Below are 15,901 nucleotides of genomic sequence, written 5' to 3'. Positions count from 1 at the left end.
AAAAAACTGAAAACTATTATTTAAACAAACGTATTAAACGGGCCCTAAGTCTTGTATGAAAAATTTAGGACTCGTTTGGTTGGAAATTTTTAGTGGTATTGTTCAATTTTCAGTGTTATGAAAAGCGTTATAGAAATACGTATTAAAAGTGTTATTATTGTTTAAATATTGAAAACTGTTGTTTAAATACAGTACCAAACAACCCCGCAATTTTTTAAAAATACATAATTTTATGATTATCTGTTAGTTAAAACTTAGAAATGTACAAATTTTCAAAATTATTATCATTCATTTAAACTATAAAGAAAGAATAGTATTAACTTTTTAAATAAAGTTAAAGTTTAGATAGAAATTTCATTTTTTATTAAAAAAAAAATCGTTTTGGACATTACAAAATAAAATAAATGATCAACAATTTGAGATGAAGAGTGTATCAATAAACTACTGAAAACTACGTGATATCCAAACAGACACTTCCAATCTTTCAATCCTTAATTGATTTAGATGTCAACTGCTTTTATTAGCTAATAAAATAATTTAGGTTGAGATATCTATGATTCCAAGATAACTTTGACTTAATAAGTAGTGTCACCTAACAATTATGATTACAGGATATTATTTTTTGAAGAGTTATGGTTAAGCTAAACTCATGAAGAAGAAAAAGCTCCGGCGGCAATTATCTCATTATTAATTTCATTGTTAATATTATTAGTTTATTACTACTACAACAACAACAACTAAGTTTTAATTTCAAAAATTTTAAGTTCTATAATGGATCTCAACAAACTAATCATGGTAGATTTTATGGTTTATTTTCCATCAATTTGTTTTATTCAAAGTCATATCTATTATTTCTTTAATTGATTTGTGAGTTTTTACTATTTCTAATAATGTTATTTTTGGAATTCTTCTACTTTTATTTTTCTCTCAATTTGGATCAATTCACTCCTTGTCATTAGTGCCTTAATCACTCTCCTTTAAACATAACCAAATCATTTCAAACAATTTTTTCTCATATTTTCATTAATAATATAAGTCACCCATTTCTTTAAACAAATTTTCTCATTTAGAATCTTATTTTACCATTTATTTAACTTAACATTAACTTTATAATTACTTTTTCATTAAAAAGATATTTATTTGAAGACTTTTACAATTTAATTAAAAAATATTTATTTGAAGACTTTCATTGTTAGGCCTTGCCCAGTAGCGTAACGAGTGGTTCATTCTTTTTGCTATCATCACATTGATATTGATATTGATATGAAAGACTTATTTACAATTATCGTTTGAGATTGAAGTTGTCATTGTTAAAGTATTATGTTGAAAGTATTGTTACATGTTATGAATTAAAATCAATACAATTTCGCATATCAATAATAAAATTAAAAAACACAAAATTTGGTCTATTTCAACCGCCAACTCTAAGCTAATCCTGATAGCATTAGCTTACCCTTTTTTTTTTTTGGTTCTTCCTAGAAAAAAACCGACAATTAGCTTACAAAATTGAACTTCGAAAGAAAAGGCCCTTTAAGACTTTTTGTTCCAACGAGTCCCTATGATCTAGCAGTTGAGATACTGACATACATGGTACAACATAATAAAATATTTGTCAATAACATCTGACAATTAAGTATAAAGATTGGATAAACTTCCCAATATTTTTCACAATTATTAAATTGTTAAATTGTAATTTTTCACAATCATAATATATTACCATAATAAGTTGTATAAAAAATTGTAATATGTGTTATGTCTTTAACATTATTTAACAATTAAATCAATTGGAGTTGAGCGTGAAAAAAAAAAGAAAAAGGATGAGAAATGTTTTGTACGAAAAATTGTTACAAAATGCGGTAGTGTGAAACGATTGCGTTTGTAGTAATCAAGAGTCAAGACAATAACATCCAGTTGGCGATAGAGCAAAACATACTTTGTCGGTTTGTCCTTAGTTGGAAATGAAAAGAGATCAATCAAATCAAAACTATTTTATCCATCACTTAACTTATTTTATAGCTAGAAAGTAGTTAAAAATTTTCGCTTGCGTTAAAATTGAAAATATAGTATTTTTAAGGCATTTGTATCCGGGATGTAAAAAAAAAAAAATTTATATTATTAAAATTTACTTTATCTATTTTATCATTTTATTTTATAATTTATCTAACATTTTAATTTTAATTTTTATATACAATACATTAAAATAATATAAACTATACCGTGAAATAATATAAACAACTCACTTCTCCCACTTCCCTTACTTCCTCTCTTCCTCCATCAAACTCAATCACACCACTAAACGACCACCAGCGAAACCCACACTACTTAAACCCAGGGGTGGCTCCACTTGGAGCCCGGGGGTTCAAATGAACTCCCGAATTGGACCAAAAAAAAATTACAATAATTTTTTTTTTTTATCTTACCCCTAAATTTGACCCAAAAAAAATTATAATAATATTTTTTATCTTATTTTTCCTGTTTTGACACTTAAAATAAAATTTTGAATACCCTAACCTTAACAACTGAAATAAACTTAAATATGATCATCTTAATTCTTAACAATGTCTTGACCTTTTTAATCACAAACTCAATCACACCACTGAACGACCACCAGCGAAACCCACACCACTTAAACCCAGGGGTGGCTCCACTTGGAGCCCGGGGGTTCAAATGAACTCCCGAATTGGACCCAAAAAAAATTACCATAATTTTTTTTTTTTTTAATCTTACCCCTAAATTTGACACAAAAAAAAATTATTATAATATTTGTTATCTTATTTTTCCTGTTTTGACACTTAAAATAAAATTTTGAATACCCTAACCTTAACAACTGAAATAAACTTAAATATGATCATCTTAATTCTTAACAATGTCTTGACCTTTTTAATCACAAAGAAAAATCTCAATAGCAAACCAAGTTGATCTAAAATTTAGGAAAAAAATTTAACTAGCCCAAAAACATAAGTAGAATTTGCTAATCTTAAACCTTAGAAAAAGCTCATTTAGATCTTAACAAATTTTAAATAAATCAATCAAATGGGAAATTAGTGAATGAATGATTGATTGACTATGTACATTGAAACAGATGTAGCTAATAGGATTGATAATGAAAATATCATGTAACAATTTCAAAATATGAAACATCATAGAAGACAATTGTAAAACTTTATGTATTACGATTTTTCTTTTTGTGATGTCAATATATTTAATTTATCTTTTGTTTAAAATATTGTATAATTTATGTTTCTTATTGAACCCCCTAGAAAATAATCTTGGAGCCACCACTGCATAAACCAACCCAGCAACCACCGAAACAACCACCAAACCCACTATCGAAGCTAGCCCAGCCACCACCATAGATCAAAATAACAAACCACCATATCAGAACCCAAAACAAATCAACCCAACCCAAATCGGTCAAACTACCACCATTGCCACTGTGACCCATGAGCTCCACCATCCAACCCAAAACAAATCAAACCCATGAGCTCCAAAATAAAATAAACCCACCGTGACCCATACCCAAGCAAAACCAATCTCCACCACTTAGGTTGAGGTTGGCCACGCAAGATCCGTTGCCTTTTGCCAAGTTGGCAACCATTGAGCTCCACCATGTAGGCAGAGTTGGCTACACCAATCTCTATCGCTTGGGTCGAGTTGGCCATGGTAGCAAGTGAATGGTTTTGAGAGAGAGAGAGAGAGAGAGAGAGAGAGAGAGAGAGAGAGAGAGAGAGAGAGAGAGAGAGAGAGAGAGAGAGAGAGAGAGAGAGAGAGAGAGAGAGAGAGAGAGAGAGAGAGAGAGAGAGGAGTTAAAATTTAGAATAAAATATTAGTTTTTAATTTTACAACCTTGCTACAGTAAGTCCTATATTTAAGTTCTTACTATAGAAAGTTGCTAAACATTTTGGCAATACATACTCAGATAAAACCATTTTTATGTGTGTGGGGTTGTAAAATAACGATTTGGGGGATTTTGCACCCCCCAATGCTAATGCTCTTACCTGGGTAAGGGTATGGTATTTTTCGGTTTTTACTCCCACGTGTCAAGATTAGACAATGTAGACATTCCATTTTTGTAACTCTTATTTAGGGCCTGTTTGATTAGACATTTTGGGAGCTAAAAAGTGAGTTTTGAAACCCAAAACTCCGTTTCGCAATAGTAACTTCTCAGAACTTTTTTTAATTATAAATGTTCGTTTTAAACCTAAAACACTACTTTGCAATGACTTATACAAACACACCCTAACCTTACTTGTATTGCATCTTGCATCTCATCGTATTTCATGATTATATCGCATCACATGGATGAACTATTTTTTTTACCATCTGTATTTCAATTGCATTGCATGATATAAATCTTAAGGTCATAACAATTAAAATGACAATTCATGAGTCTTGTCAAAGAAAGAAGTTTTAACTATAAAATGCATCTACATTTAGGTCCCACCCATATATGATTATGAACTCTTAATTTTAATTGGTCTATTTTTATTCAAATTTAAATTAAATGATGTATCATAATACTACTGGTTGAGGATATAACTTATGGTAAGGTTGCATGCACCTGATTCAATCCGAAGACAAAGCATTTATCGATTCCAACAAAATTAGTAAAAATTGATTGATTAAATAATTAATCAATTAATTTGATAATTTTGGAATCAATTTGCTGGGCTTAAGAAACCAAGAAATTTTGAAAAATAAATCAAAATTCATGGGGAAATCAGATCACAACTGAAACAAAAGGAAGCAAACTGAAAAGGAATAGATTCGGGAAGGATTTAGGCCATGTGCTGATCGACATTGTAATGTATATGATATACCATCAAATCAAAATTCATGGTTTTTTTTTTCTGGGGGGCTAAGTTATTACTTAGTTAATAGATCAAGATAAGTAAATGGAACTTTTTAAGTACAAACCCTAAGTTTAGCATGAAACGAGAAGTGTTCTTAACTCTAGGTGTAACTTAGACACTTGTTAAATAATGTTGTCATCCGAAAGTTAGCTAGAGCCATATTCAACTTGTTGCATTAAAGATAAATTGATCAAAACTTATAAGCTATTTGATCAACTAGGATGTAGTTGGATTGGAATCGAGCTAATATAAAAGGCCACCTCCCACCCATTTTCAATTGTTTGCATTTATATTTATGTATTTTCAATTCGAAATGATGTTTCATACTTTTTTTAGGGCTTGTTGTAACTTAAAACATCAGTATAATTACACTTTGTTTTGAGATCGATTTTTATTTTATGCAATATATAAGAAATTCAAAACTTTGGAGGAACATTTTGGATGACATTATCCAAGTGGATAATTTGAGTCACTTTTCAGAAAAAAGATCACACAGTAAATCTCTTTTAGCAGCCATAAGGATGAATGGAATGATAACAAAGCCCCACGTGCACCATAAGGGGGCAAATCTTATGGACAAAATTTGATAATGCAAGTGATATCATATTGTTTTGCTAATCATGAATAATTATTATTCTTACCTTAACCAATCCTATAATTATGTCTTTTGACTAATTTTTACTGGCCGGATTCGGCCGGTTTGTCGCTCATGGTAATTAAGGTTGGTATGGTATCTACTATCTTTTAGTTTTACAGCGTAATAAATTCAAAATTATTACTTTGTGCACGAGTTTGCTAATTAATAATTGGTATAGAAATCGCAGTGGGGACTAGGGGATACCTTTCAGTTGGATTCTCACAAAATTGATCAAAATCATGTACTTCAAATTAGCCAAACGAAGAATAGCAATGGGGCCCTCCTTTCAAATTAGGGGAGCATATATATATAAACTGCTTTCTTTCTTCTACTTCAATCATGGCGCATCAAATTGAACAGCGATGAGAATTAAGTCTCTAAACAACAGGCTAAGAATGTATAGGCAGAAAAATTCTTAAGTACTCGGCATACCGAAAAATGGTGATCTTTTTTTTAATTTTTAATATTTATAGTGAATTTCATTAAAAATTTAATAAATAGATCTTATTATAAATGTAAGAGAATAATGAGTCATTCGTACTCCAGAAATACTTAAAAACTACTCGTATTCGAATTGGTTTATTAGATCTTGTTAATGAGTGCTCTCATGGCAATTGTTAATAAACTATTTTAGGAAAGTTTTGATACTACTTTTATGGAAATTAAAAAAAATGTCAAAAAAATTAATTGTTTGTTTTTATTTTCTTATAAAAAGTTAAAAATATTTTTTTTTCCTAAACCAATACCCTTAGGACATTCATTAATATTTTTTTTTTTAAATGAAGAGGTACTGCCATTGGTGATGTATTAGTTAGCATAACAACAGAAGAGTGAAGGTAGATATATAAAAAGAATTCAGAGTTAATAAATAGTTAAATACAAAAAAACATAAGGACATAAAAAGTAGTATAATTTTTTTAAAAGTAAATTACTAGAAACGCAAAAGATTCACAAACAGGCCAACTGACTACTTTTAAATAGATGTCCTAACTCTTTAACTCTCAATAATTTCAGGGGGCAAGAAAATAGCAATGCCCAACCAAAGGAAGGCAAGGAAGCATTATTATGTACTTGAGTTGTTGAGTGCTTCCCTAATTTGAAAATTTTAGTGAACCTCATTTTGGCGTTTCTGATCATTTGATTTCCACTCGTGTTTTTTATTTATTTACAAACAATAAAATAACTCGTAATCTTAAAAATATAAATCCACAATAAGTTAAATTATTAACCTTCACCGGTATAAAAAGGAGATATATAATAATAATTTGAATGTATAATTAGATTAAAAAGTCATTGTCATTTTCTTCTCTCTTGTGTGTGTTTGTTTCTTAAAAAAAAAAAAATTAAAAAGCATTTGCTACTTTTATAACTATGTCAAATGAAAGACATTTTTAGTTTTTTAGGGGTGTTTGGTAGAATAGTTTGAGATGAGATTTTGTAATTTTTTGAAATACGTGTGGGTGAAAAAATGTATAGAAATGTGTGTAATTTTGTTCAAAATGTAAAAATGTGAGTTTGAGATGGGAAAATAAACAGACCCTTATACTCCTATGTCTTAGCATTATAAGTTACCCTTATCATTGTTAGTTGGTGGGAGTGGGAGCACAACTAGGACTGAATGCGATGCACATTGTTCTTTTGATATAACTATTTTTATAATTTCATAAGTTTTGATTAATACACCAATGTATTATTTCCACAATACTCCATTATTGGGAGTTTTAATGATAATCCAATAATGAAGATATTCATTGTGATGTTCTATATTTGTGGTTCAAATCTTACATCTCCTCCTTTCACACTATTTACTTTCATTGTATATTAATTACAACTCATCAGTTTGAAAAGTTATGAAATAACTTACCGTTATGGCTGAGGGTACTCAAGATATGGATTTATTGATATGGGGTGTAAGTGTAGCACAAACACGGAGGTCTGAGGTCATTGAGATCAATCCACTACACTATGGTTTATTTGGTATTTGGGATATCTTATAAGTAATGGTGATTAGTACCTAGCCAAAGACTAAGATATCACTCCCTTAAATATCTATAATGAAATAAATTATGTCACTACAGTTATTATAATGGACAATATCATTTTTTTCATCATTACAAGTTCACACTAAATATAAGAATATAGTAACTCTTCTCATCTAAAAGAAGTATTTAGACAACTCCAATATTGCCTTGCACTTAACATTATTTCGTTGGACATAAGCTAAACATAGAAATACAAAAATAAGTAAGTTCTAGTTAGTTCATCTAATAAAGTCTACTGTCTTCAGATAAAAGATCTAATTTTGAACTTTGCTTATACTAATGACCAATTAGTGTCTTAGCCTAATGATACAGAATAATAATGATGGAGCATATGTAATAGGTTTAAATACTATCACACAGACACACACACACACACACACATATATATATATATATATATAAACTAAAATAAGTTCACAAGCACATGAACAAAAAATATATATATATAATTGATAGCCTTAACAATCTTTGTTCTAAGGTGAAAAAATTTACTTTTTTCTATATGCATGAGATAATAGAGATTTTATTTTGCAATAAAATTTGATCAATAAATATCATTTTTTTTTACTCTTATTTCTACGTACCATTATTGACAAGAAAGCCAAATTTTATGCTATAAATACTATCCTATTAACCAAAAAATAAATAATAATATAAGTAAAATATTATTTATCATCTGAACTATAAATCCATGTTTTGTGTATTAAATTAAATATTAAAAACTTAAAATTTAAGTAGCTTATAAATGTGATAATTATTAATCCCTGATGATTTTGATAATATCCAAATATGAAGTTAAATGCCTAATAACTCAATTGATGTTTTCAACGAAACATTCAGAATTCAAATTTTTTCTCTCCCCCAACAATGACATTATCCAAAAAAAAAAAGTATAAAGAGATAATATAGTTTAATGATGAATTTATATAGGAAAAAAAATTTACTTAAATTTATCAAATAGTAAAATAACATGATAAAGTCCAGAGAAACAAAAAATTTATTTGTTATTGTAGGAAATTGTTAATAGTAAGTAAAAACGTAATATTAGGTAAAAAAATTTAACATTTTTTAATGTGCTGAAAAATACTATCAAATTTTTTTGGTATATAGCATTATTCATAACATGAATAAAAGTTTTGTTATGTGTTGGTTGTTAAAAAATTAAAGGAAAAAAAAATAAAAAACAGAAAAGAAAAATAAAAGATCCGTTAGATGTCACTTTGACTGACCTTACCGTGTGTGAAAACAAATATTTTAATTTTTATGGTTGTTGGGGTAAAATTTTAAAAAAAAGGCAAATGGTAGTGGGTTGGGTGGGACTGACGTAAAAGGTTAAAGTGAAGGCAAAACAAAAGGGAAAGATATGATGTTGCCATCCCACGCTCCTACTGACGTAGTTGAACACACGTAAAACACAGTTTATTAGTTACGTAATCATTTTCATTACACTTTACGAGTCAATCTAGTATGATTAATTTTACTCATTTATTTTATTGTTTAGATTATTTTTAATATTATTTATGAATTTTATTGTACTTTTAATATTATTTATGCATTTCATTATACTATTTTAATTAACTTTTATTTTTACCTATAATATTTTCAACAAAAAATTCTCAGCTTCAATAAAATAAGCAGATCTCAAACACATCTATGTAAATTTATTTTAAAATCTTATCAATTTTAAGGTTTCATGTTTTCTGGCTTTGTTTAATAAGAAAGCTGTTGGTCATTTATTTGTATATTATGAATCAACATGCAAAGAAAAGGATTCTAAGGCAAATTTTGTGGGAGAGGCATCAAATTTTGATCACACATATTAATCAGATCATTTCAACAACATAATTGAAGGAAAAAAAATTAGAGTTTAATTAATTAGTTACTACATGAAAATCTTAAAAAATTTGGTTTGAAATTCAAGGATGAAATTTTAATTCATCATAAACTAATACCAAATCTAGGGTGAGTTTGGTTCAATTTTAACTTTTGGATATTTTTGAAAAAGTGGCAATTTGCAAATGCTGTTCTAAAGATGCAACACCAAAACACACATTTTTATGTTTATAAGACTGGAAAAAGCAATTTTGGCCCAAAAATCTCTAAAAAAGAAAAGTCTTGTGAATTCATGACAGAGTTTTTTATTTTTAAATAAAAGATTTAATGTTTAATCTTTATTTGCATAAAAAAAATTAAGTAGTCTCTTAATATCTTTTCCATTGGAAGAAGTGGACGCAAAATTAAAACTATCTTAAAAAAATAATAATAAAGAAAACATACCGAAAGGCATTAGAGCAAAAGAAACTCAACTTTAAACCCTGTTTTTCCAAAAGCGTGATTCATTTTCACCAACAAAAAAGGCAGTTTCACTTGGAGTACAAGTCTTGTTTTATATTTTATTATTTTAATTCACGTCATTGCATTGTACTGCTATAACTTCTTGTACCAATTTTAGTACACAGATTCATTCAAATCCAATCCATCCATGACCATTGTTAAAATAATTTTTTTTTATTAAAAAAAGTGGAAATCTCTGCAATGAAGGCGCGTGGGATAAGTAAGTTTCCAATAAAAGGTAAAAGCAGCGACCCGGTCATGGCCAAATGGGCAGTAAGGAGTAACCCGTTTTGTCCGGGCTACGCACTAGGCCTACAAAAGCTAAAGCCCTAGAGCTACAGCTACAGCTAGAGAGAGAGAGCTAGAGCTAGAGCTATTGCTTGGATTCTTTGCAATTGATGGCTCTGCTAAAGTCCTGACTCTTTTCATTAGTGTGACACATTTGTCCATACATCACAGCTTCTTTACTTTTTTACCCTTTATTCACAAAAATATTTTATAGGAAATAATTATGAAGAGAAATGTTAAAATATTTTGCCTTGGGGTTTAAGAACTATTTAAAAAATATATTTTATGATTAAATAATAAAACAATTAATTTTGTCTTTGGTTGAGAACAGATTACTTAGCTTAAATTGAATTTTTTTTGTTAAAAGTATTATAAATAAAACTAAAAAATAGTTGAAATAGTATAATGGGCCCATGAATAGTACTTAAAAATGCAATGAGATTTATGAATAGTAATAAAAATAAGCTGAATAAAATCTGATTTTTTTATGCAATTCCAAATGCTCACTTTGTTGATAACTTTTTATATATCCCATAAAAGTGATGTCAAAATTTTCCTCATATGATTTATTAACAATTAATCTAAGAGCATCTGTTAATATAACTTAATTATTAATGACGGACATGTCATTAGCAAAATAAAAATGTGTGCAAAATGGTGACAAGAAAGTTAGTAATACGAGTACACGACAAAATCTCACGATATTCTTATGAATTGTGGCGGGGTTCATTATAATTTTTTATTTTACTTTCTCTCATGGCCTGTTGATCAATGAGTTAACTTGTGAAATTGAAGTGAAATTTTGTGCTGGTTTGGTACTTCATAGTTTTTTATTAGTTTATTTGCAAAATATGAGATAAAAAGTACTATAGTTTTAAATTTGGTAACTTTTATGTGTAATAAAAAAAGTTTGTTTTAAAAAAAATTGAGACAAAACAATTTTTTTTTAATTTTTTATTTATAATATCAAATGGACACTTTGTTGTGCCCGAAGAATATCTCATGTTAATAAAAAATAAAAAATAAAACCTCTTTTGCTCTAGGTCCCTTTCATTCCACGTCACTTCACATATTAAACTTAATTTGTCGGTGCTTAGCTATAATCTGGTTTAGGGTTTCGCAAATTTTTGAACTCAGGAATTAATAATATACTGTGTTATTCATTATTGAATCTCAAATGAATCTGTTCTTCCATGTTTCTTATTAATTATATATTGTGTTTTTCAATAAATTTGGAATGTAATTAAATTTGTTTTCTTGCTAACGTGGAATGAAATGGAATTTAATTATTGTTAACTAACTACTAAATCTATGTCATTAAAGGTCTCTGATCTAATGGGCAATGGCGCTTCTTGGGTTCCACCCACATTCTCTTCCTCGGGCTCGAAGTGTACTTGAACTTAATTTCTTCTGGCAAGCTATTAATTAGTCAATGTCTACCGGTTAAAATTTGTCCCCAAGACAAGGTGATCACTTAATTTTTTAATTAGCATTATAACTTTTGGATAAAATTTAGATTTTGTTAATTAATTGTTGCACTTTCTCTGATTATATTTGAACATTGGATTGTATTAATTAATGCAATATAAGTAGGTATTATATTTTTAAATAAAAATTAGATTTTTTTTAAATAGGATATAATTTCAACGTATAATGTCCGCTTTATGATAATTATTTTTTATCATTAAGTCAATGTATCAATTGGTTTTCGGTGGAAACGAGATTTGATCAAATCCTAAATTAAATCTCTCGTTCAATAATTTTTTTAAATTAATTGAGTTAATTGGAACTCATAGTTTTTTTTTATTCAATGGAGCAATATATTAGAATTAAAATAGCATATCTATGGAAAAAAAGAAAAAGAAAAGAGCATGTCTATTGTAAGAATAAGTATTTTGTGCATCATATACATAGACCTTCCATTTAACATCACGAATCCTATACAATTACCAGACAATTATTGATAAGATACAACGTTTAAATAAAATTGAACCCCCTTGTTTTTTTTCCTTGGTAAACAGACTTTACTTAAGTTTTTCCTAGTAGAAACTAAAATCATATTAATCTATTCAATGGCCAAATCATTGGAACCAAGATATATATTTAAAAAAAAATTAAGAGTACAAAATAATGATGCTTGGATTAGTCAAAGAACAAAATTTAGTTACAAAATTAGTTGTACTTTTAGGCTATAAACTTACTTAATATCTTTTAATTGGAGGTGAATTTTGACAAATCCACTATTGGATATTTGGATTACATTTTTTTCTTATATCCTTCATGTTTGCAAAATTTCAAGAAAATTAAAGATCAATAGCTATATTATTAATAATTTTTTTAAATTTCCTCAATTTTTTTTAAATTGTAAGTTTTTATAATTTAAAATTATGCACAAAATATAAACTTATAGATCAATAGTTATGTTATTAATAATTTTTTTAAATTGTAAGTTTTTGTAATTTAAATTATGCACAAAATATAAACTTATAGATCATATAGTAAATAATATCTGATCGACACAAAATTTAAAATATGTATTAAGGGCGTAAAGAACATGCAATTCAATTGTTATATTTTCAAAATATGTTGTAATATTTATTTTATTGAATAAGTTTGTAGCCTTAAGCTACAACTAAATTTGTAGCTAAATTTTGTCCTTAGTCAGATTAAATTAATTTTAGTTATATCCAAGAAATAATAGATAGTTTGCTACGTGTTTTTCTTCCAGCTTTCCTATATTATCTTAATTTATAGATTCATTCTTGTTAGACAGTTAATTCTAAGTGGTTTTTACTATTTTTTTTGTTCATCAATTAGAAGAAAAAAAAAATCATCTATTTAAAAAACAATATTGGAAAAAGGAGATAATATGTCATATATATTGGATTGGCAGGCCATTGGGAATGACTGATGGAATGTAATTTTTTTTTTTTTAAATTTTGTTTGGGTGAATAATGGAATGTAATTATCATTTTCTTTTGGATGAATCCGTGAAGATTTCCTATTTTAGTGATCGTGTATCATGCTTGTTGGGTCATCTATATGCTTCAGTATCCAACGTGCATCACATTGGAGGAATGTAGACCACTCACTCATGCACACCAATGAACAAGAACAACAGCAAATGTTAGACTTAGATTCATGACTTTAGTCTTTATGTGAATTATTTTGGACAAGGATAATCTCCTACGCAACTCTGATCTTTTTTTTTTTTTTTGTGTGAGTTCCCTTTCAATTATTAAACAGCTAACATCAAGCTTTTGAGGCATATATTGCTTTAGTTTTCTTTCGATAAAATGCCAAAATTTTAGTATTTTTTGGAATGCAATAATGCAATCATTGCCATACCCCAATTAGGTGAACACTTCAAAAGAGAACGTAAAGGTTTTACTACATATTTCTAACTTCCAGGAGTTTCTAAGAGCTTATATTTAGATAACTTTTTTTTTTTTTTGTTGATGGGATTACATTTAGATAACTTGATTTTAAAGTAATGTCTCAAGTTGTTGGTTTATTAATGGATGTTTCATCCAACCAGCCTCGATCAACCACGTGTTCTATATCCTAAAATCTTTTACTAATGCAATGAGATTAGCGTGGGCATGTCATTAACTCTTCCTTTTGTAGGGTTTCTATGTTTTTTTTTTGTTTGTTATCTACCCTTGTTTGAAGCCTTATTTGGTAAAAACAAAAAGTTAAAAAAGAATCTAACTTTTCTTTTTATTCTTCTTTTTTTTTTTTTTTAGCTAGACTAATAAAGCATGGCTTATTGGGGCTTTTAAGTGGAGTTGTACTATACTTTTGTGTTATAACTCATTTTCCTCTTCCTTAGTTGTGGGTTTGTTTCTCAAAAAAGAAAGAAAAAAAGAAGTAAAGCATGGCTTATTATATTTTGGTTCAAAATAGCACTTCAAGGCACATGGGCAATTTTGTTCCAAAATAAAAGGAGGGCACATGGGCAATTGGTATCCTTCTTCTTTTTAATAAACCACAAATTAACGTGATGTTCAAAGTGAAATGAATTACAAGGTCTTATCCATCTGTAGAGGCAGAGAAAAAAGGGGTTGTGGATATTCCCATTTTGATACCAATTCCTAAATGGATTGAAATGTCAATTTACATTGTTTTCAGAGAATTTCAACCATGAATCTATGCTGGGAACAATGATACACACATATTAAAGGTTTTAGAGGCACTTGTTTCCGTAGTCAAGAATTTGTAAACAACTTTGTAATCGTTTTGTAATAGTTTTAAACATTATTGATTTGAAACTAAACGTAGAAAATGTTGACAACCACATAGAGTAAGTAAAGCAAATAAATTCAACTAATAATAGCTCCAACCAGACTAAAATATTTGAGATTCATAGGGTAGTATAATATGAATTAGAAAGGGTGATCGATTTCATTGATTTACTTGTTCCCTGATTGGTTAGCCATAATGACTTGCAATTTTGTCTTTGCTTTTTGCCTAAGAAAACAACTCATAATGACCTGTAGGACTCCAACGGAAAAGTCAAAACTTAAGGAAGCAAAGCGGTTGGTGTGTGTTTTGTAGGGAGAAAAGGTGAATGTTGTAAACATTATGTAACCTACAGTTCAGACCATACCTCTTTTTAATTTACCAACCAAGTACCCAATTACAAAAGTCTAGTGCCATATCTGAATAGCCACAGTTTGTTCTCTTAGAATGTACCATAGATTTTGTTACAAAATGATTTAAAAACAGAAAAAAAAGATGTTGTCCCATGAAAAGTAAAAATTCTACAAGGCTCTCAAAGTTGGCCATTTTCAACTGCAGCCTCTTTTGGATGATTTTATTTTGTTTTGTGTTTTTGTTTTTATATATTTGATATTTATGGCTTATTTAGCCTATTTTCTGTTTTTTAAGCCATCATTTTTTTTTTGAGAAAGAAGACATCAATTTTTTTAAGTATAGTTTATGAGGTAAACTAAATAACCTAATGAAAGCAACTTTATCCAAATACACATATATTTGCTAATTTACTTCATTGAAAGTAGTGTTGAAATGAATTAGGTGTTCGTTTGGCAAAAATTATTTTTTTCATTTATTTTACTATTCAATTTATTTTTGTTATTATTTATAAGTACTATTACACTTTTTGATACTATTTATATCTCCCACTGTACTATTTTAATTAACTTTTACCTTTATTATAGTACTTTCAATAAAAAATTTTCATTTTTAATAAAATAAAATATTTTAAAAGGTGTGTATAAAATTAAACTTGACTTTTTTTTTACCAAGAAAACTGACTTTTAGCTGATTAGTTGGGAAGATTAATTTTTAAGCTTGGGTGCAAAAATAGGCTTTAAAACCACATAAGCTAGCTTTAAAAAAAAAAAAAAAAAATACAACAACTTACAAAAGTATGGCCCACAAAAATTAATTGCAAATAGTGAGAAAGATTTCAAAAGGTCCATCTGAACACACACAGAAATTGTGTGTTTGGATTAACTTTTAATAGAAAAATTATTTATTAAAAGTTAACAAAAATATAACTATAACAAATTATAAATAAATAAATAAAAACTAATCCAAACTTGGGAAAAATTGAGTATTTGTCCCTAATTTAAAAACTATGAAGTAAAATGTTCATATTTTTTAAATTTGATTTTAATATAATCGAGTTACAGGTGGAACTCAACATTAGCAATGTCAAGTTCTATGTATATTTTGCCAATTAATTTTTTTTTTGAAAATTTTAAGTGGAACTCGACATTGCT

Source organism: Castanea sativa, chromosome 5 (genome assembly GCF_040712315.1).
Source record: "Castanea sativa cultivar Marrone di Chiusa Pesio chromosome 5, ASM4071231v1".
NCBI lineage: Eukaryota > Viridiplantae > Streptophyta > Magnoliopsida > Fagales > Fagaceae > Castanea > Castanea sativa.
The sequence above is the reverse complement of the archived record's forward strand: the minus strand, read 5'-3'. Positions refer to the sequence as shown.